The sequence below is a fragment of the Aegilops tauschii genome, chromosome 5 (genome assembly GCF_002575655.3).
Source record: "Aegilops tauschii subsp. strangulata cultivar AL8/78 chromosome 5, Aet v6.0, whole genome shotgun sequence".
Classification (NCBI taxonomy): Eukaryota; Viridiplantae; Streptophyta; class Magnoliopsida; order Poales; family Poaceae; genus Aegilops; species Aegilops tauschii.
The window spans coordinates 542,021,921-542,041,960 of record NC_053039.3 but is presented as its reverse complement, the minus strand read 5'-3'; the positions used below and the strand labels follow the sequence as shown (position 1 = coordinate 542,041,960).

The 20,040-nt window shown below is 44.7% G+C and overlaps 1 long non-coding RNA gene across 4 annotated transcripts; it reads right to left on the bottom strand.

Annotated features, from left to right (window-relative positions):
* Nucleotides 1-1,502: 1,502 nt before the first annotated feature.
* Nucleotides 1,503-18,248, bottom strand: LOC120965410 (uncharacterized). Of its 4 annotated transcripts, XR_012183387.1 has the most exons (6): nucleotides 17,416-18,248; nucleotides 16,331-16,482; nucleotides 15,609-15,750; nucleotides 15,047-15,125; nucleotides 13,561-13,695; nucleotides 12,649-13,475 (listed from the first exon to the last, which is right to left on the bottom strand). It is a non-coding gene; the product is annotated as an uncharacterized lncRNA (long non-coding RNA). The 4 variants fall into 4 exon arrangements; XR_005758320.3 differs by lacking the exons at nucleotides 12,649-13,475; nucleotides 13,561-13,695 and adding an exon at nucleotides 1,503-1,927; XR_012183388.1 differs by lacking the exon at nucleotides 13,561-13,695 and having other exon boundaries at nucleotides 12,651-13,475.
* Nucleotides 18,249-20,040: the final 1,792 nt, after the last annotated feature.

The window sequence follows — 20,040 nt, the reverse complement described above, 5'->3', positions numbered from 1 at the left end:
GCAGTATAAATTGCCTCAATCCAGAAGTGACGAGGCGTCTTGTACTCATCAAGCATAGTGCGAGCCATCTCAACAAGAGTTCTATTCATGCGCTCCACGACGCCATTCTGCTGAGAAGTGTAAGAGCAGATAACTGATGAGTAATACCAAGTTCATCAAGATAGTCATCAAGACCAGAATTCTTGAACTCAGTTCCATTGTCACTTCTGATGTGCTGGATTTTTACACCGAAGTTGGTTGAAGCCCTCGAGGAAAATCGTTTGAAGACTTCCTGCACTTCATGTTTGTAAGTGACAATATGTACCCAAGTGTAACGAGAGTAATCATCAACAATAACAAAGCCATAGAGAGATGCATCATTTGTGACTGCTGAGTAATGGTTAGGACCGAAGAGATCCATATGAAGCAATTCAAATGTTCGAGTAGTGGTCATGATAGTCTTTGCTGGATGCTTAGCCTTGGTCATCTTTCCAGCTTCACAGGCTACGCATAAGTGATCCTTGAGGAATTTGCCATTCTCAATGCCAATGACGTGCTTCATCTTCGCAAGCGTGTGCAAATTCCTCATGCTTGCATGACCAAGTCGTCGATGCCATAGCCAGCCTTCTGAAGCTTTTGCAAGTAGGCACACGGCTGGTTGTGGTCCTATAGAGAAATCAATAATATACAAGTCTCCTCTCCTAAAGCCTTCGAAGACTTTGGAATTGTCAGCTTCCATAACCACAACACAATGATACTTGCCAAAGACAACAACCATATCAAGATCACAAAGCATTGAGACAGACATGAGGTTGTATCCTAAGGACTCGACAAGCATGACTTTGTCCATGTGTCGATCCTTTGTGATCGCAACCTTACCTAGACCCAGCTAACATGTTAAGGTGATCCAGCTAACTCCCTAAAGTAATTTATTAACATGATTAGAATATAAAAATAATAATTACACAGAAAGACAATATTGCTAAATGGTGTAATTTCCAAATCATGAAAAGTATAGAAAAATGTCGACAGATTGGTCTTACTTTTTTTATGTGTGTTGTCTTCACTTAATTCTGCCGTTTGAAGTTCTTGGATATCCCTCTTCTTTGGTACTGATTCATTTGCTGTAGCATCTGTAGGAAAAATGAAAAAAGATTATTTCACACTACAAGAAATATTTCAACTTGCGACCATCACTATTTGTCACTGAAAGGTCATTGTTTTTCATTTGCGACCTTTTTTGACCAAAAACAGATGGTCAAAAGCTGACGGTCGTAAACTGAAATTAACGACCTTCTTTGTGAAAAGGTCGTGGAAGTCAACGACCTTATCAAAAGCTCATTGGTTCAACGATCTTCTGTTTTGGTCACTAGCTATCTACCTAGGCCAAGTCGGATCCGACGTGGCAATCTGACGTGGCAAAATTGCGACCAATTGAAAAGGTCATCGATAAGATTCAGCCGGTCCATTTTGGTGTTTTACATGGGCCAACCCATTAATTCAGCCCATTTAATATTTTTTTTTCTATTAATTCTGGTTAGCCCCATGGACCTGGCCCAACAATTCGGCCTTTTTTCATTTTCTGGGCCGTGGCCTTTTATGGTCTATTTATTTTTCTATTTACAACCGTTATATATTCAAGCCGGTCCCACTAGTCAGATAGGTCCCACTTGTCATGTTCATCTCTCAAATTGGTCCCACATGTCAGAAATGTACAAATTAGACAGATTGTTTTCATAAGTTGCCCCACTGGTAAGTTTCCATTTCACAAGTTTTCAAATCACATACATAATCAATACTTCAAAAAGAACAAGGAACACATTAAATTCATCAAATATACCACTAAATAAATCTATTACAATCTTTACAACACAGATATGCTACAATATGCTGCTCTTCACTGAGTAGTACTTCACGGCTTCACACTTCACACTTCAAACTTGAGCTTCTGTAAAAGAGGAACCACCAAAATTTTAAGTCTACAATACAACAATTAATACTAATCAAGGATAAAAACAAAACAAGTAATAGATTCAAATGTGAAGGCAACATGAAACTAGTGATACAACAACATGCAGAAAACACTACAATGTAATACTGTTGCAAGTTCATATCAGCGCAAAATCAACACCAAAGTGTAGTGTATGCTAGTGACGGAACGATGGATAAGACTAATATGATGTGCTAGATTGCCAGCAACAGTGCTTACAACATGCATCACTAGTAGAAAACAGGGCTTAGGTCACAGGGCAGTTTTCACATTAGCCCCGGTTCAGTCACGAACCGGGACCCATGGGGGCATTCGTCCCGGTTCGTGAGCCCAGGGGCCCGGCCGGGGCCTCGTGGGCATTGGTCCCGGTTCGTATGGAACCATTTGTCCCGGTTCGAGCCACGAACCGGGACTAATGGTCCTCGCTCCTGGCCCACAACCATTTGTCCCGGTTCTTGGCATGAACCGGGACAGAAGGCCCGGATTTAGTACCGGTTCATGCCACGAACTGGGACCAATGAGGTGCCTATATATACCCCTCGCCCGCGAGCAGAGCACTCCAGTGCTCTGTTTTTCTCTGGCCGGCGAGGGGAGGGCTTTGTGGTGCTCTAGCTCACCTCCTATGCACATGAGGTGTTCGATGAAATGCCCGAGCCACACTAGTTAAGCTTTGTCCTCTCGAAGCTCGACCTCAAAGCTCCATTTTCCTCGAGATTTGTCTAGGTTTAGCGGCCCGTCACGTCCCATTCCCGTATTCACCGCCGTCGACTGCGCGCGCCGATCTCGTCGCCGGCACCACCGTGGTGAGCCTCTTGTTCTTATCTTCTTTTTGAAAGAAAAAATTCTTACTTTAGATAGATACTTGTCTAATTTTCTTACTATTTTATTCCTTCTTATTACATAGTGTGATGGTTTTGGTATCCGCCCCCGTCGGCCCTCGTCCTGTCTATGATTCGGATGTGGTATATATTATCTTTTTATAACTATTTGATTCATTTATTGTTTATGACAAATATACCGACCAGCGTGACATAGATTTTATTTATCTAGGAGGTGGTTGAACCGGAAATTCTAACCGACCCTATTGTCGAGAGGTTAAATTTAGTTGAAGAAGAAAACAATTACTTGAAGGAAAAAATAAAAAGAATTGAGGAGGAGAAGATGATATTGGAGTTGCATGTTGCGGATGTCGTCGATGATCACAAGATCAAGATGGATGCAATGCGCTTGAAGATTAGAAAGATTAGAAAATATGCCATTCATACCGAGGCTTGGTATCATTATGCCGTTGGATCAATTGTTACCTTGGTTGCGATTATGATCGCATTTGTTTTCGCATTGAAATGTTTTACATAGTTTCAATGTATGGTTTAATTAATTAGATGCTCTGGAGAGCTATATATATGTTGTTAGATGAGAACTATGTATGTACTTTGGTTCTAATGTGATGATGAACTTCTATTAATTTGGTCACTTAATTATCTATTCATGATGTTGTGTAATGGTTTTTGACACACTTAATTATATATAATGCACGCAGATGAACCGGCAATGGATGTACGGTGACAGACACACCTCCGAGTACATTAAGGGCGTGCATGATTTTCTCGAAGTGGCTGAGGCAAACAAGCAGAATGGTTTTATGTGTTGTCCATGCCCTATATGTGGGAATACGAAGTCTTACTCTGACCGAAAAATCCTTCACGCCCACCTGCTTTACAAGGGTTTCATGCCACACTATAATGTTTGGACGAGGCACGGAGAAATGGGGGTTATGATGGAAGACGGCGAAGAAGAAGAGGACGATGACAACTATGTGCCCCCTGAATACGGTGATGCTGCAACGGGGGAAGCTGCTGAAGATCAAGAGGAACCAGACGATGTGCCCAATGATGCTGCAAGGGGGGAAGCTGCTGAAGATCAAGAGGAACCAGTGCCCGATGATGATGATCTCCGCCGGGTCATAGTCGATGCAAGGACGCAATGCGAAAGTCAAAAGGAGAAGCTGAAGTTCGATCGCATGTTAGAGGATCACAAAAAAGGGTTGTACCCCAATTGCGAAGATGGCAACACAAAGCTCGATACCGTACTGGAACTGCTGCAGTGGAAGGCAGAGAATGCTGTGCCTGACAAAGGATTTGAGAAGCTATTGAAAATATTGAAGAAGAAGCTTCCAAAGGATAACGAATTGCTCGGCAGTACATACACAGCAAAGAAGGTCGTATGCCCTCTAGGATTGGAGGTGCAGAAGATACATGCATGCCCTAATGACTGCATCCTCTACCGCGGTGCGTACAAGGATCTGAACGCATGCCCGGTATGCGGTGCATTGCGGTATAAGATCAGACGAGATGACCCTGGTGATGTTGACGGCGAGCCCCCCAGGAAGAGGGTTCCTGCGAAGGTGATGTGGTATGCTCCTATAATACCACGGTTGAAACGTCTGTTCAGAAACGAAGAGCATGCCAAGTTGATGCGATGGCACAGTGAGGACCGTAAGAAAGACGGGAAGTTGAGAGCACCCGCTGACGGGTCGCAGTGGAGAAAAATCGAGAGAAAGTACCGGGCTGAGTTTGCAGCTGACCCAAGGAACGTATGGTTTGGTTTAAGCGCGGATGGCATTAATCCTTTCGGGGAGCAGAGCAACAATCACAGCACCTAGCCCGTGACTCTATGTATGTATAACCTTCCTCCTTGGATGTGCATGAAGCGGAAGTTCATTATGATGCCAGTTCTCATCCAAGGCCCTAAGCAACCCGGCAATGACATTGATGTGTACCTAAGGCCATTAGTTGAAGAACTTTTACAGTTGTGGAATGGAAACGGTGTACGTACGTGGGATGAGCACAAACAGGAGGAATTTAACCTGCACGCATTGCTGTTTGTAACCATCAACGATTGGCCCGCTCTCAGTAACTTTTCAGGACAGACAAACAAGGGATACCACGCATGCGCGCACTGTTTAGATGACACTGAAAGTATATACCTGGACAAAAGCAAGAAGAATGTGTACCTGGGCCATCGTCGATTTCTTCCGACCAACCATCAATGTCGAAAGAAAGGCAAGCATTTCAAAGGCGAGGCAGATCACCGGAAGAAGCCCGCCATGCGTACCGGTGATCACGTACTTGCTATGGTCAATGATTTACACGTAATCTTTGGAAAGGGTCCTGGCGGACTAGCTGTTCCGAATGACGCTGAGGGACACGCACCCATGTGGAAGAAGAAATCTATATTTTGGGACCTACCCTACTGGAAAGAGCTAGAGGTCCGCTCTTCAATCGACGTGATGCACGTGACGAAGAACCTTTGCGTGAACCTGCTAGGCTTCTTGGGCGTGTATGGGAAGACAAAAGATACACCTGAGGCACGGGAGGACCTGCAACGTTTGCACGAAAAAGACGGCATGCCTCCGAAGTAGTATGAAGGTCCTGCCAGCTACGCTCTTACGAAAGAAGAGAAAGAAATCTTCTTTGAATGCCTGCTCAGTATGAAGGTCCCGACTGGCTTCTCGTCGAATATAAAGGGAATAATAAATATGCCAGAGAAAAAGTTCCAGAACCTAAAGTCTCATGACTGCCACGTGATTATGACGCAACTGCTTCTGGTTGCATTGGGGGGGCTTCTACCGGAAAACGTCCGATTAGCCATTGTGAAGCTATGTGCATTCCTCAATGCAATCTCTCAGAAGGTGATCGATCCAGAAATCATACCAAGGCGAAGGATTGATGTGGCGCAATGTCTTGTCAGTTTCGAGCTGGTGTTCCCACCATCCTTCTTCAATATCATGATGCACGTCCTAGTTCATCTAGTCGACGAGATTGTCATTCTGGGGCCCGTATTTCTACACAATATGTTCCCCTTTGAGAGGTTCATGGGAGTCCTAAATAAATATGTCCGTAACAGCGCTAGGCCAGAAGGAAGCATCTCCATGGGCCATCAAACAGAGGATGTCATTGGGTTTTGTGTTGACTTCATTCCTGGCCTTAAGAAGATAGGTCTCCCTAAATCGCGGTATGAGGGGAGACTGACTGGAAAAGGCACGCTTGGAGGGGGAACTCAATAATATGCGGGGACGGATATTCTTGGTCTGAAGCACACTACACAGTTCTACAGAACTCTACCTTGGTGACCCCGTATGTCGATGAACACAAGAACAGTCTGCGCTCCAAACACCCGGAGCAGTGTGACGACTGGATTACATGTGAACACATCAGGACTTTCAGCAGTTGGTTGGAAACACGTCTCAGAGGTGACACCACTGTTTGTGATGAGTTGTACTCGTTGTCCAGGGGACCATCTTCGACTGTATTGACTTACAAAGGATACGAGATAAATGGGAATACATTTTACACGATCGCCCAAGATCAAAAGAGCACCAACCAAAACAGCGGTGTCCGATTTGATGCAGCAACCGAGAGGGGAAAGGACACATATTATGGTTACATAATGGACATATGGGAACTTGACTACGGACATGATTTTAAGGTCCCTTTGTTTAAGTGCAAATGGGTCAATCTGTCAGGAGGCGGGGTACAGGTAGACCCACAGTACGGAATGACAACAGTGGATCTGAACAATCTTGGGTACACTGACGAACCGTTCGTCCTAGCCAATGATGTGGCATAGGTTATCTATGTGAAGGACATGTCTACCAGACCGAGGAAAAGAAAAGATAAGGAAGCGAATACATCATACGATGAGCCAAAGCGGCACATAGTTCGTTCAGGAAAAAGGGACATTGTGGGAGTGGAGGGCAAGACAGACATGTCTGAAGATTATGAAAAGTTTCATGAAATTCCTCCCTTCAAAGTCAAGGCTGACCCAAGCATCCTGATAAACGATGAAGATTATCCATGGTTACGGCGCAATAAGCAAATGACACAAGCGAAGAAAAAGTAAAGACTTTCTCCCGCAACTATTATGATGATACCATGCCAACTTTGTAATAGACGAGTATGATACCATTGTCCGTTTTGTACAAGAAGTGCATCTAGTTTTTGCCGTAACCCTCTCAACTTTCTTGCACATGCTATGTGGATGAAATGATGATACCATGCCAACTTTAAACCTTTTCAGAGTTCATTTGAAATGCTTTATAAGCCCTGAGTGCAGAGAGGTTAGGCCTGTAAGCCTGCTTTAGAGAGGAGCTCGACAGCTCAGGCGCACCGCACCTTATAAACAGGTGCGGCTCTCTCTTAGCTAGCGAGGTGGGACTAAACTCACCACCACGCCGCTGTGCAAGGCCATTGGTCCCGGTTGGTGGCATGAACCGGGACAAATTCCACCCTTTGGTCCCTGTTGGTGCCACGAACCGGTACTAATGAGGCTGTGGCCCCACGAGCACCTTTAGTACCTGTTCATGGCACGAACCGGTACTAGAGTTTCTTACTAGCTAAGCAGTTTTTTAGTCCCACCTCGCTAGCTGAGAGGCACTAGGAGCGGTTTATAAGCCCTGAGTGCAGAGACGATGAAGAAGAGGCGCAATGCTCACATTGCTTAGCTTCAAGCCTTGAGGAATAAGGTAGACTGCATCGAGCTATGTGCAGTGCAGTCTACACTATTCCGAAAGGCTTGAAGCAAATCAACGCGCATTGCGCCTCTTTTTTATTTTTAATCATTAAAAGCAAAAAGAATTTTCATAAAGAACTTTTTTTGATAGAAACTTTAATAGCAGAAAGAATTATCATAAAGTAAAATAAATAAGTAATTAGAAACAAAATAAAATAAAATAAATAAGTTTTTTGTTGTAAGTAGAAACAAAACAAAATAAATATATCAAAAAAGAAAACAAAAAACTAAATACAGCAAAAAGAATTTTCATAAAGAACTAATGGCACTAATAGAAAGTTTATATGTTTTCTAAAACTAATGGCACTAACAGACAGTTTATAATTTTGCTGACCTAAAAGCAAAAAGAATTAAAAAATAAAGCAAAAAACAAAAGAAAATAAATAATGCAAAAAACAGAACCAAAAAACTGGATTTTTTTTAGAAAACTGCCACCTATTGGGCCACCACGGCCTGAATACGACTAGAAACCCAACCTGGGCCAGGATTCAGGCCGACAGAAGGCCCAATAGGCCAACAGACAGCACCGTGTGACATTAGGCCCGTAAGCCTGCATTGGAGAGGAGCTCGAGAGGGCAGCCGCAGTGGGGCTTATAAACCACTCCGAGCCCCTCTCAACTAGCGAGGTGGGACTAAACTTTTGGCTGCGGGCAGCGCAAGGCCTTTGGTCCCGGTTGTTGGCACCAACCAGGACCAATGCCCCCCCTTTAGCCCCGGTTGGTGCCACCAACCGGGACCAAAGGCCGCCGCTTCCCGCCCTTTGGGCTGCTGAAAAGGGGCCTTTGGTCCCGGTTGGTGGCACCAACCGGGACTAATGCCCACCTTTAGTCCCGGTTGGTGCCACGAACCGGGACTAAAGGCTTTGCTATATAAGTCCACACTTAGGAAATTTTCGAGATACCTCGCCAGTTGCCCCCGACGCCGCCAGGCTGCCCGTGCTCACCGTCGCCGCCCGCTCCTCGTCGCCGTCGCCCCGCGCCCTTGCCTCGACAGGTCGCCGCCCGGTTCTCGTCGCCGTCGCCCTGCCCCCATGCGCCGCCCCGCCTCGTGCTCCCCTGCTCGCGCGCGCCGCCTCGGCGCCCCGAGCCCCCCTGCCCTGCCCGCGCGTGCTTGCGGGCGCCCTCGCCCCGTCCCGCCCCCGCGCGCCGGCGCCCTCGCCGCCCCCGCCGTCGCCATCGTCCTAGCCGCCCCCGCTGTGAGATCCGCCGCCCCGGCTCTGTTTTTTATTTTTATTAGTTTAATTTTTTTGCTCATATGTGATGTATATGTGTATGTGGCTATAATGTATATGTGAACAAAAAAAAATTTGTATGTATGTAGATGTTCAAAATGTATGAATATATATGTCAAAAATGTTTTTTTGTTCATAGAAAGTTTTTTGTTCATATATAAAAAGTTTTTATATATGACAATGGATATATATTCGATATATATGAGAAATGATGATCCACATGGAAGAGTTTTATATATGCAAAAGTTACAATTTTAGAAGAGTTTTATATATCTAGCTAGGAAGGGAAGAAGAAGAAGAAAAAGAAGGATAGGAAAGAAGAAAATAAGAAGAGGAAAGAAAGAAGAAGAGGAGAGGAAGAAGAGGAGAAATAAATAAGAAGAGGAAAAAAGAAGAAAAAGAAGAGGAGAAGAAGAAAAAATAGAAAATATTCTATTTTTTCTTCTTCTCCTCTATTCCTTTCTTCTTCTCCTCTTTTTTTTCTTCTTTTTTTTCTTCAATCCTCTCCTCTATTCCTTTCTTCTTCTCTCCTCTTTTTATTTCTTCTTCGTTTTCTTATGTTTTATCAGGTCTGTCGTCGTCGATATATACCCCTCCCGATAACTTCAACACGAGGGGGGATAACTTCAACACGAGGGGGGGTCGATATACCCCCTCCCCGATAACATTATTTTCCCGTGTATATATGTCGTCGTTGTCGATATAACCCCCTCCTGATAACTTCAACACGTGGGGGGGGGTCGATATACCCCCTCCCCGATAACATTATTTTCCCGTGTATGTATGTTGTCGTTGTCGATATTACCCCCTCCCGATAACTTCAACACGAGGGGGGATAACTTCAACACGAGGGGGGGGGTCGATATACCCCCTCCTCGATAACATTATTTTCCCGTGTATGTATGTCGTCGTTGTCGATATAAAACCCCCTCCCAATAACTTCAACACGGGGGGGGGGGGGGTTTCGATATATACCCCCTCCCCGATAACATTATTTTCCCGTGTATGTATGTCGTCGTTGTCGATATATATAACTCCCTCCTAGATAATTTCGACATGATGGACGGTCGATATGTATACCCCCTCTCGACCGTGATAACTTATACCACGGGAGCACCCCCCGGCCCTCTCGCTCGACCAAAACTCTCGAGGACACCCAAACCCTAGAAAAAAACGATGTCGGTCTCCTACCCCCTCCCGCCGCGCCCCTACCCTTGAAGTGTTGCCTAGGCCACCCCAAACCCGGAATAAGCTAGGTCTACGTTTGCACTAATATATCCACCTGCTGTCATGTTTGTGTAATAATTGCCATGTTGTAATATTTACAGAAACAATGGAGCACGGATGAGATGAGCAAGCAGAAGACGTGTTGGGGGACATAATCTTAGCCGGAGGTGATATCTTGTCGTATCTTAATGACAATGATGGTCTGGAAGAACAGGGTGAAGAAGCAGGCTGCGGTGATCGTAGAGTGGAGGAGGAAAGACATGATTATGATGGCTCCGGTGACCCAATGCTGGTGCAAGAAGGAGCCCGTGGTGACGGCTCCGGTGACCGAACAGAGTCCGGCCAGGTAAATATATTAGTTAAGCCTGTGCTGACTAGCTAATTGATGCATTCATTGTTTTGGTATGTACACATATTAATTAACACTCGTCTTTCTCCTTTTTTCTAGCCCTCCGGATCGAGCACAACTGCGGTAAAGAGACGAGGCCCGAAGAGAAAGTTGCGCTCGGATGAAAGGTTTGAGATCACAGCAATCGCGCGCGACGGCCAACCGATTGAACCCCTCCGGACAAAGGATGCTTTTGCTGCTCAGTGCGGGGTTCTAGTTAGAGACAAGATCCCGATCAGCATCCACCAATGGTATAAGCCTAAGAAGGAAGACCCTGAGGTGTCTTATGTCAATGATATGTAGAAAGATGATCTTTGGACTAAGCTGCAGGCAAATTTCACCCTACCGCCAGAGGAGGATCCGGAGAAGCCAGTTATAGAGCAATTAATCAAGTCTCATGCTTTTAAGAAGATGGCAGACCTATTCAGGAGGTGGAAGAATGAGATGAAAACGTTTGTCGACAAAGAAGAGACACCAGAATTCATCGGCCGGTATGAGAAGATCAGAGATCACTGGCCCGCATTTGTGGCCCACAAGACATCGGAAAAGAGTAAGAAGATGTCAGCGACAAACAAGATGTGCTGCGAAGAAGAAGCTTCACCATCGCACGGGGTCAGGTGGCTACCTCAAAGCCCGGCCTAAGTGGGCCAAGTCTGAGAGGGATCTCCTTGATAAAGGGATCGAACCAGAGACAATGAACTGGCCAGACCGTTGCCGGACTTGGTTCTTCGGGGCTGGCGGAACCTTGGACCCTGTATCAGGGAGGTGTCGTTGGACGGACGAGCAACTTGCAATACCCGTCAAGAAGCTTAAGCACTACATCGATGCAGCGCAGCAAGGGACGTTCGTTCCAGACAGAGAGAACAACGAGCTCACAATGGCCCTCGGGAATCCTGAGCACCCTGGATGGACACGAGGCACGCCAGGCTCCGTTCCATGGAAGGCTGGTTTTCCGGACGCGGGTGGTTACAAAACCCAGGAGAGGAGGAAAAAAGTGGAGCAGATCCAAATTCAGCGTCTGCACGAAAGGGTTCAAGTGCTAGAGGAATGAGACGACAATCGAGATGCCGAAACTGCCCCCGAAGCTACACCGCCATCTCAGCGTAGAAGCAGCGTGGCTTCCACCGAGCTGCCTCAGCTGGAGCATGCGGCTCCTGCTAGCTACCCCGTGGATGCTATCACGGAGTCTCAACATTGCCACCTTATGGCGGAATGGCAGAACTTGAAAGTCAAGGCGGCTGTTGGCTCTGTTTTACCTACTGAACCTGGCGCAACCTACCTCTGCCAGCCGATTCCAGAAGGATATGCTAGGGTGATGGTGGATGAAATAACGGAGGGATTTGAGGACCTCCATCTTGACCACCCTACCGGTGAAGGGGAGACTCGGCTGGGTTTAGCTCTGAAGACTCCATGCCTATGGCGGAAGGAGCTCATCAAGCTTCCGAACTGGACGGCTCCTCCTCCGCCTCCTCCTCCGGCGAGTAAGGGCACTCCGCCTCCTCCTCCGCCTCCTCCTCCGGCGAGTGATCAGGGCACTCAGCCTCCTTCTCCGGCGTGTGGCGGCACTCCGCCTCCTTCTCCGCCAGCGCCGGCGCGCCAGAGCAGCCAGCCTCCACCTTCTCCGCCTCGTCAGCAAGGGCGGAAGAGACCCGCCGCTGCTGCGGCTGCTCTGGCGCGTCATAGTCCTTCTCCTCCGCCTCGTAAGCAAGGAAAGAAGACAGCCGCAGCCGCTCCGTCTGCTCTGCCGGCGTCTAGCAGTACAGCTGCCAGAGGCGGGAGGCAATACAGATTCGGTCCTTCTCTGAAGACTCCAGAGAAGTTACCATATGAGAGGACCGAGGAGGAGAACGCAAAGATCGTGCGAGCCGAAGTGAAGAACTTCTTTGAAGGGGTTAAAGCAAAGAAACATCCACCTCCGGAGGAGAAGGTAGATCCGGTGAAAGCAAAGCGCACTCTGGCTGCCCTGACAAAACCACCAAAGTCTCCGCCGAGAGGCAACTATGAGCGCGTTCTTGGAAAGGCATATGCCGAAGTGGAGCGGTCGAGAAGTACTGTCAGTGATAAAAGGATGAAAGAACGACGAGCTGGGAAAAAAATTGCCCAGCTCGGCGAACAAGCGAACCAATCGTGCCCCCCGCTCAAGGTGTCAAAAGACATCGTCGCTAATGATCCGGGTATGGTGCCCGGTTATAGCAATCTTGGAGATTACCTGCCCGACGATGTACATTATGAAATCATGGAGGTGGACGACCACAAATACCATTACGGGAAGCCTCTCGTCAAAGATGTCAGATCTCTAAGCACGATGATGCGAAGACTACATGATTGGTACATGAAAACCTGCAGAGAGTCTGATGGGATGAGTACTTTGACGCTGAGAGTTAAACCGGAGCATGACCTCGTTGGAATTGAACTGCTGAATGTTCCATTTGAGGATTTCTTCCAGTTTTACAATCAAAAGTCCCTCGATAAAACAACGATCACTTGCTACTGTCTGTAAGTAGTACTACTTCTGTCATTAAGTCTCTCTATATAGGTCAGCTCTTTCATTGCATGTATTTATACTTATCCTCACTATATTATGCAGATTGAAGATCGCCGAATTGAAGAAAAGACAAATCGGTGATATTGGGTTCATTAACACAAATCTCATAGATGCATATACGGTTGAAAAACATCCCAAAGAAGCCGAGGCCAACTTGCTACAATCGTTGGTATTAAATCAAAACAAAGATATAATACTCTTTCCTTACAACTTCAAGTGAGTGTTACTGTCTTCTGCATATTCGGTTTCCCTTATTAGTCCAGGTTATGGTAATGTAATTGATGACTTATGCATGCATGCGCAGCTTCCACTATATTCTCCTAGAGATTAAGCTTGAGCCGGGAGTAGTAACCGTCTTAGACTCGAGACGAAAAGATCCCCAGGACTATGCGAACATGACTCAAATGCTCCAGAAGTAAGTTAAATCGATCATTATCCACCATATCAGCAACTTTGTTCATTTCCTGATATCAAGTAATTGTTTTCTTTGTCTGGCAGGGTTTGGAGAAAATTCACCTCAAAAGCCCCGGGACTGCCGAACCAGCTGCAATTTAGACACCCGAAAGTAAGTACTATAGTAGCATGTTCCGCGCATCTCCTAGTGATTCAAGTGCTAGTTTGATCAATACCATTTAGCACGCTTGCTTATCAGTTTGATTGACCTCTATTTCTTGTAAAGTGGTTGTGGCAGCAACCCGGGAATAATTACTGTGGATACTACGTTTGCGAGTCCATCCGCTACCATACCTGTGAGCGGGGCTACACTGAAGAACAATATGAAGTGCGTAAGCAATAATATTCAGAATTTTATTTTATTACCATCATTTGTGTTGAGTTTCATTTATTCATATATATATGTATTGACCCCCTTCTTCAAATTAGATTTTTCGGAAGCGGGATCAACTCCTAGCAGAAGATCGTATGCGAGGAATTCAAGAGGAATTGGCGGCATTCTTCCTTGACCACGTGATCGCTAAAAACGGAGAATACTATGTGGACCCTGTGTTCCTACAATATAATTAGGAGATTGTATTGTAAGAGATAATTATTGTATATATGTAGCCGGTAGTGTCGGATAGATATACGAGAACTTGTTGTTCGACCAATATGTCGGAGAAGGAGAGGTGGTCGATATCACTTCTCTCTGTATGCATATGTTCATGACGATCTTCTGTTTCCTTCATTTGATTACTAGCTAGTGTGTCTACTCCTCTCCATACGTATATAGTACGTAGCGTCGACCAAGCACGGAGATAAGAGAGGACACTTCTCTATTAATTAGCTAGCTAACACAATATATGAAACACCTAAATTAACCCCCCAAAACCCCTAAACCACCCCCTTTCAAAAAAAACAAAAACCTCAGCTTCTGCCAGGTGCTGACGCGTGGATGCCTATTGGTCCCGGTTGGTGGCACCAACCGGGACCAAAGGCCCTCCTGCCTGGGCTGCCCGCACCTGCCACGTGGACGGCCTTTAGTCCCGGTTCGTGTAAGAACCGGGACTAAAGGGCTAGGGCATTAGTAACGACCCTTTAGTCCCGGTTCCAGAACCGGGACTAAAGGCCCTTATGAACCGGGGTAAAAGCCCGTTTTCCTACTAGTGCATCTTCATATTTCAAAACGCCCACAAAAAATAGTAAGCACTGAACCTACATTATATGTATAGTAACATCACCAATCAGGTTGCATATGTATGCTAGAAATCAAGAATCAAAAGGACTTCAGGTTGTTTCAAATATCTTGCCTCTGTTGCTCCCAGTTCAGTAAAGAAATGGTCGAGCAGTGAGCGCTTCGCCTCATGGACTTATGATAGCGGCCCATCCAAACAACAAACAATGTAGGAAAAAAGAGGGTCTCAGGAGAATAATAGACTAATCCAGAAGCAGAATTTGGCACCTACACAACCTAACTCATAATGCTTGCAAGAACTACCAGACAATGATGGATAAGGACATATAATCAGCAAATATCCAATAATCCAATCACAGGCATTCACAAACAGTACGTGTCACACTCCCATGACATATGGTTTTGTTACCACAGGGTTTACTCATAAACTATTCTCAACAAGACAGAGACATTTGCAGCAACAACAAAAGCAAATTCGTGTTTACCTTGGGCCAAAGTTTATGGGGAGCTCAATCAGAGGTACAACCGAAGCCCCTCCCAGGAGGGCTCACATAGCTCTTTACGCTGTATCAGAATTAACACATATTTTAGATGACAGAAATAGAATCCTGAACTCACCAGCAATAATCGACTTCTGACTAGCAATGACAAACAGATTCAGACACAAGCAATTTTATAGCACGATGAAAAATCTATGTGCAGAATTCATGAATGAAATTATAGTAGTAGCACAAAGGACCCTCACAGACATTTGTAATAGTACGCAAACTGACCTGGTGCATTGTACATGTAAGGTAAGGTAAATAGAGTTCCCAGCATACAATGTATTCTAGTTATTAAACAAATGCTTGCCAAGATAATCAGTACAGTGGTGAACCGAACACAGTAATAAACCAAAGGTGATACTAATAAGCAGCAGGAACCTCCCTACTTTTGTGATATAAAACTAATATCAGACCAATTTTGTACCAAGTTAAAGTTACTTCAGATTGTGAACAGTTAGCTCGGCTAACATTTTCTAAACCTTCTAATTATAAGTTTCACAACCTGAACACACTATGAAACCATTCGTGTGCTCTCTGTCAAGCTGAATTTAGGTCTTTCCATGGAGGAGAGAGAGCATATACTCGATCACCGGCCTTGTGCCAAATCCCCCACGCCTTCCTGTGGCGGCCTTCACAACAATGACCTGCAAGCAAAACACACCAAAAACTAAGTCACACATGCATGCTACTAATCCACCGTCCTAGTTGTTTTATTATTATTTTAGATTAATATGAATAATTCAACATGTATTATCTGTTTTTAAAAATGAAGTGAACAAGTTATGCTAGACTATTGTTTCAAAGAAATATATTAGAATGTTAAATTTAACATGCTAGAAAATTAAAGGAGAGTGCCCCACACACACAGTGTAAGTAAGACTAGCATATAGTAGTTTGTCTTGTACAGAATGCTTCTAATATAAGTAAGCATGAGAGTGTACGTGTTGGAGCTTCGTCATGCATGCAAATATTTTATGAGGAGAACTAGATACATGTATGTGATCATTAGAATGCATACGTGTGTAGTCATTCTTCCAAGCTAAGTAACGATGCATGCAAATAGAGGTTGTGGTGGCAGCTTTCTATTGGCTGGACTTCACTAGTCTACATGTTGGATTTATGAGTAGCTTGGTACAAGAAATAATACGTGGAGTACAATGTAGCCAGATATTAGAAGAAGGTAGAAAAAGAAATGGGAAGTCTGCTAGAAATGCATCCTGGTACCTGAATAAGCATGCTCATGAAAGCAACTGGTAGAAATCAGCAAGCGCCAGGCAGAAGGGATCTATTGAAAAAGTTGAGCATGAGTGGAACGGAACCCCTGGGTTGAGCATATTCCTGGTGGTAAGCAGGGCAGTGAGGTGGAGCATCCAAAGCTGCGTGCAATCATGGGTGAAGTTGACAGCCAGTTTCGCGGGCAATTAAACTAGAGCATGCTACGTACATTGTGATCTAATATTAGAGTACATGCTCAAGATATAAGTGGAAGCAGAAGAATATAATGGGATGTCAATAGTCTCTGAGAGGTTTATGCAAGCAAGTCTTTTTATACTACCACTTGCATGATTTATTTATTTGAATAACACCAGGAGAACTGCTATATTCACTGATTACATGAGATGGTTGCCTCCCACGTAAGCAGATAAGCAGCACCCACTTTCTCTCTGATTCTACACCCTTCACTTCCCTCTCTCGAATCTAGACAACTCCAATCTCCATTAACAATAGAGTTTTAAGAACTGTAGCAACAGAGTGAAATGGAAATAAACTCTCTGGTTTGCTGTCCCAAACAAAATAATTCACTGTAAATTTGAGAAATAATGAGTGCATGGAGGGGAAATTAAAACAAATGTGAGCACAGCAATTTCCAAAACCTGTACAACAGTACAAGAACTGTAGCAACCAGTGATGTACAATGCTACATGAAAAGGACTCTCAAAGAATAGAACAGACGGCTTCATTGACAAAGGATAATTTCATTGGCAGGAGTATACTAAAAGTGGAGTAAGATCCTTTCCTTTGGGAAAATCTCTATGCTTAATCTTTTTCACAGATTTTTCTCAACATATAGATCTAATAATATTATGCCTTTCAAGTGTTACTTCAGCACTTGGTACATCTGTGTTCTGCACTACTTAGGAATCATGATTGATTTTTTTGTGTTCAAAAGTTGAGAGAACTAGTTGTCCTGCCAATCACACATGCATGCATCAAAAGGAAACCCAATGTTCAGTTAAGCATCAATGTCTGGAAGCAGAAGGAAACACAACTGCAGGTAAGAGCAGCGTACAACAGGAGCAAGACGAAACCTCCATCTCCTAGAGCCGCTTGTTGGAGCCCAAGATTTGAAGGCGTTGAGGCCGTCGTGGCTGCATCTAGGGTTCTCGAACTCCTCCAAGGGTTTTATATCGTGCATCAGAAAGAACTTGGCGAACAGAGCAACACAGAGAGGGAGATGGTGTCCTGCAGCAGAGAGGGAGAAGCACGAGCATCACGAACAGAGCAACAGGAGCCCCAAAACAAATCGGGTCGAACTGTAGAGAGAGAGAGAGCGAGAGAGAGAGAGAGAGAGAGCGAGAGAGGAGATCTTGTTGACGAGCTCCATGGCGTCGGAGCAACCGAGCTGCAGCGAAATCTCTCCTCGAGCGGAAGAACCCGCACGGCCGCGTTGTCGCCGGAGAGAAAGGAACAAACAAGTGGCCGCCATCTCTTCCTCTCCTGGCGCGTGAGCGATGGGGGGGGGAGCAGATGACCTCGCGCACCCTCTCGCGTGTTGACGGCACGAGATTGGATCTGGTAGCGCCGGGGCGGATCTAGCGGCCACCTGACGTGCTGCTCGATCTGGGAGGGAGAGGAGGAGGGTGAAGGGTTTCGCGGCGATGGTGGGGGATAGGGCGGAGCGGGGGAGCAAAGTCGCCGGTGGCGGTGGGTTGGGGCGGCGAGGCGAGGCGAGGGAGAGACGAGGAGGGAATCGAGCGAGGAAGATAGAGAGTGCGGGGATGAGATGGGGTTTGGTTGGTTGGACGGAGAGGTCGGCGGTGGGTGCGAGCGGCGAGGAGAGGACTGGATTAGGAGGGGCCCGGGGACGAGGGAGGAGGTGGCGGTGGCGGCGAGGAGATGGGGACGAGGGAGGAGGGGTACGATGGGGGGAGGGGTCGATGGGGGGAATCTGAGCTAGGGTTTGGGCTGCGGGTGGGCTATCTTTTCTTTTCTTTTTTCTATAGATAGATGGATGGATCGATGTGGGATGGAGAGATGGATGGGTGCCATGTCATCGATCCGTGGGAAGAGTTCTGATTGGTTCGGAAAATCAGTGATTTAAAATAGTTTTCATGTACTAAAATAGAGGGATTTTTGAAGCAGCTAACAAAAATATTTTGCAAAAGGTCAGCACACAAATTTTCACTAGAGTTAGACCACATTTTATGGACGAGGAACAATTTGAATGCATTTTTTATCTTTCTAGCTATTTCCAATCATTTTCCGAGTGGCAAAAATGAGGTTTTTTTGTGTAGAACCTACCAAATAATTGTTGCAAAATTGGACCAAATCATTTTTATAAAATACTAGGACATATTTAATGCATAATTGACCAAATGGTTGGGTGTTCAAAGCTTTTATCCACCTCTCGTGAAAAAGACAAATTTCTGCCGATTCAGTTGGAAGCGGGTCAAATTTGAACTGCAGCTGCCTGATAGTTTGTTATTTATTTTTCCCAAAAATCAGTTCTAGGTGCAAAAGTATATATTTAATCATAGAAACACCAATTTTTTTCCAAGATTCAACAACTAGCTAGGAACGGTCATGCCCGCCATTTTGAACGCATTTTGAAATGGGCATGAAAAATTCAAACAAAAATCAAAAAATTGGAAAACCTTCGCATTGTGTCATTACATGTGACCAAGTTACCAGGAAAAATAATAAACTTGTAATACGACAGTTCTGTTGAAAAAGTGATCTCAGAAATGAGCTATCATGTGTGAAGATTCATGGCTTTCAAGCCAAATGATCAATCTTATGGCCATATCCATGGCATAGTTTGTTCAAATGATCTCGTATTTTTCACAAGGGTGCATCTTGGAATGGCAAACAATGTTGCCTAAGAGAGTTTTCACTTTCTTTGGATGAAAAATCAATTTTTCATTTTCCGAGTGCCCAAAATGAGTTTTTTTGTGAAGGACCTACCTTATATTTGTTGTAAAATTGGACCAAATCAATTTTCTAAAATACTAGGACATATTTAATGCACAATTGACCAAATGGTTGGGTTTTAAAAGCTTTTATCCACCTCTGGTGAAAAAGACAAATTTCTGCCGATTCAGTAGTAAGCGGGTCAAATTTGAACTGCAGCCGCCTCATAGTTTGCTATTTATTTTCCCAAAAATAAGTTATAGGTACAAAAGTATCTATTTCATCATAGAAACACCAATTTTTTTCCAAGATTCAACAACTAGCTAGGAACGGTCATGCCCGCCGTTTTGAACGCATTTTGAAATGGGCATGAAAAATTCAAAAAAAATCAAAAAATTAGAAAACCTTTGCATTGTGTCAAATGTGACCAAGTTACTAGGAAAAATAATAAACTTGTAGTACGAAAATTCTTTTGAAAAGGTGTTCTCAGAAATGAGCTGTCATGTGTGAAGATTCATGGCTTTCAAGCCAAATGATCATTCTTATGGCCACATCCATGGCATAGATTGTTCAAATGATCTGATATTGTTCACAAGGGTGCATCTTGGAATGAAAAACAATGTTGCCCAAGGGAGTTTTCATTTTCTTTGGCCGAAAAATCAATTTTCTATTTTCTGAGTGCCTAAAATGAGTTTTTTTGTGAAGGACGTACCATATATTTGTTGCAAAATTGGACCAAATAAATTTTCTAAAATACTAGGCCATATTTTATGCACAATTGACAAAATGGTTGGGTGTCAAAA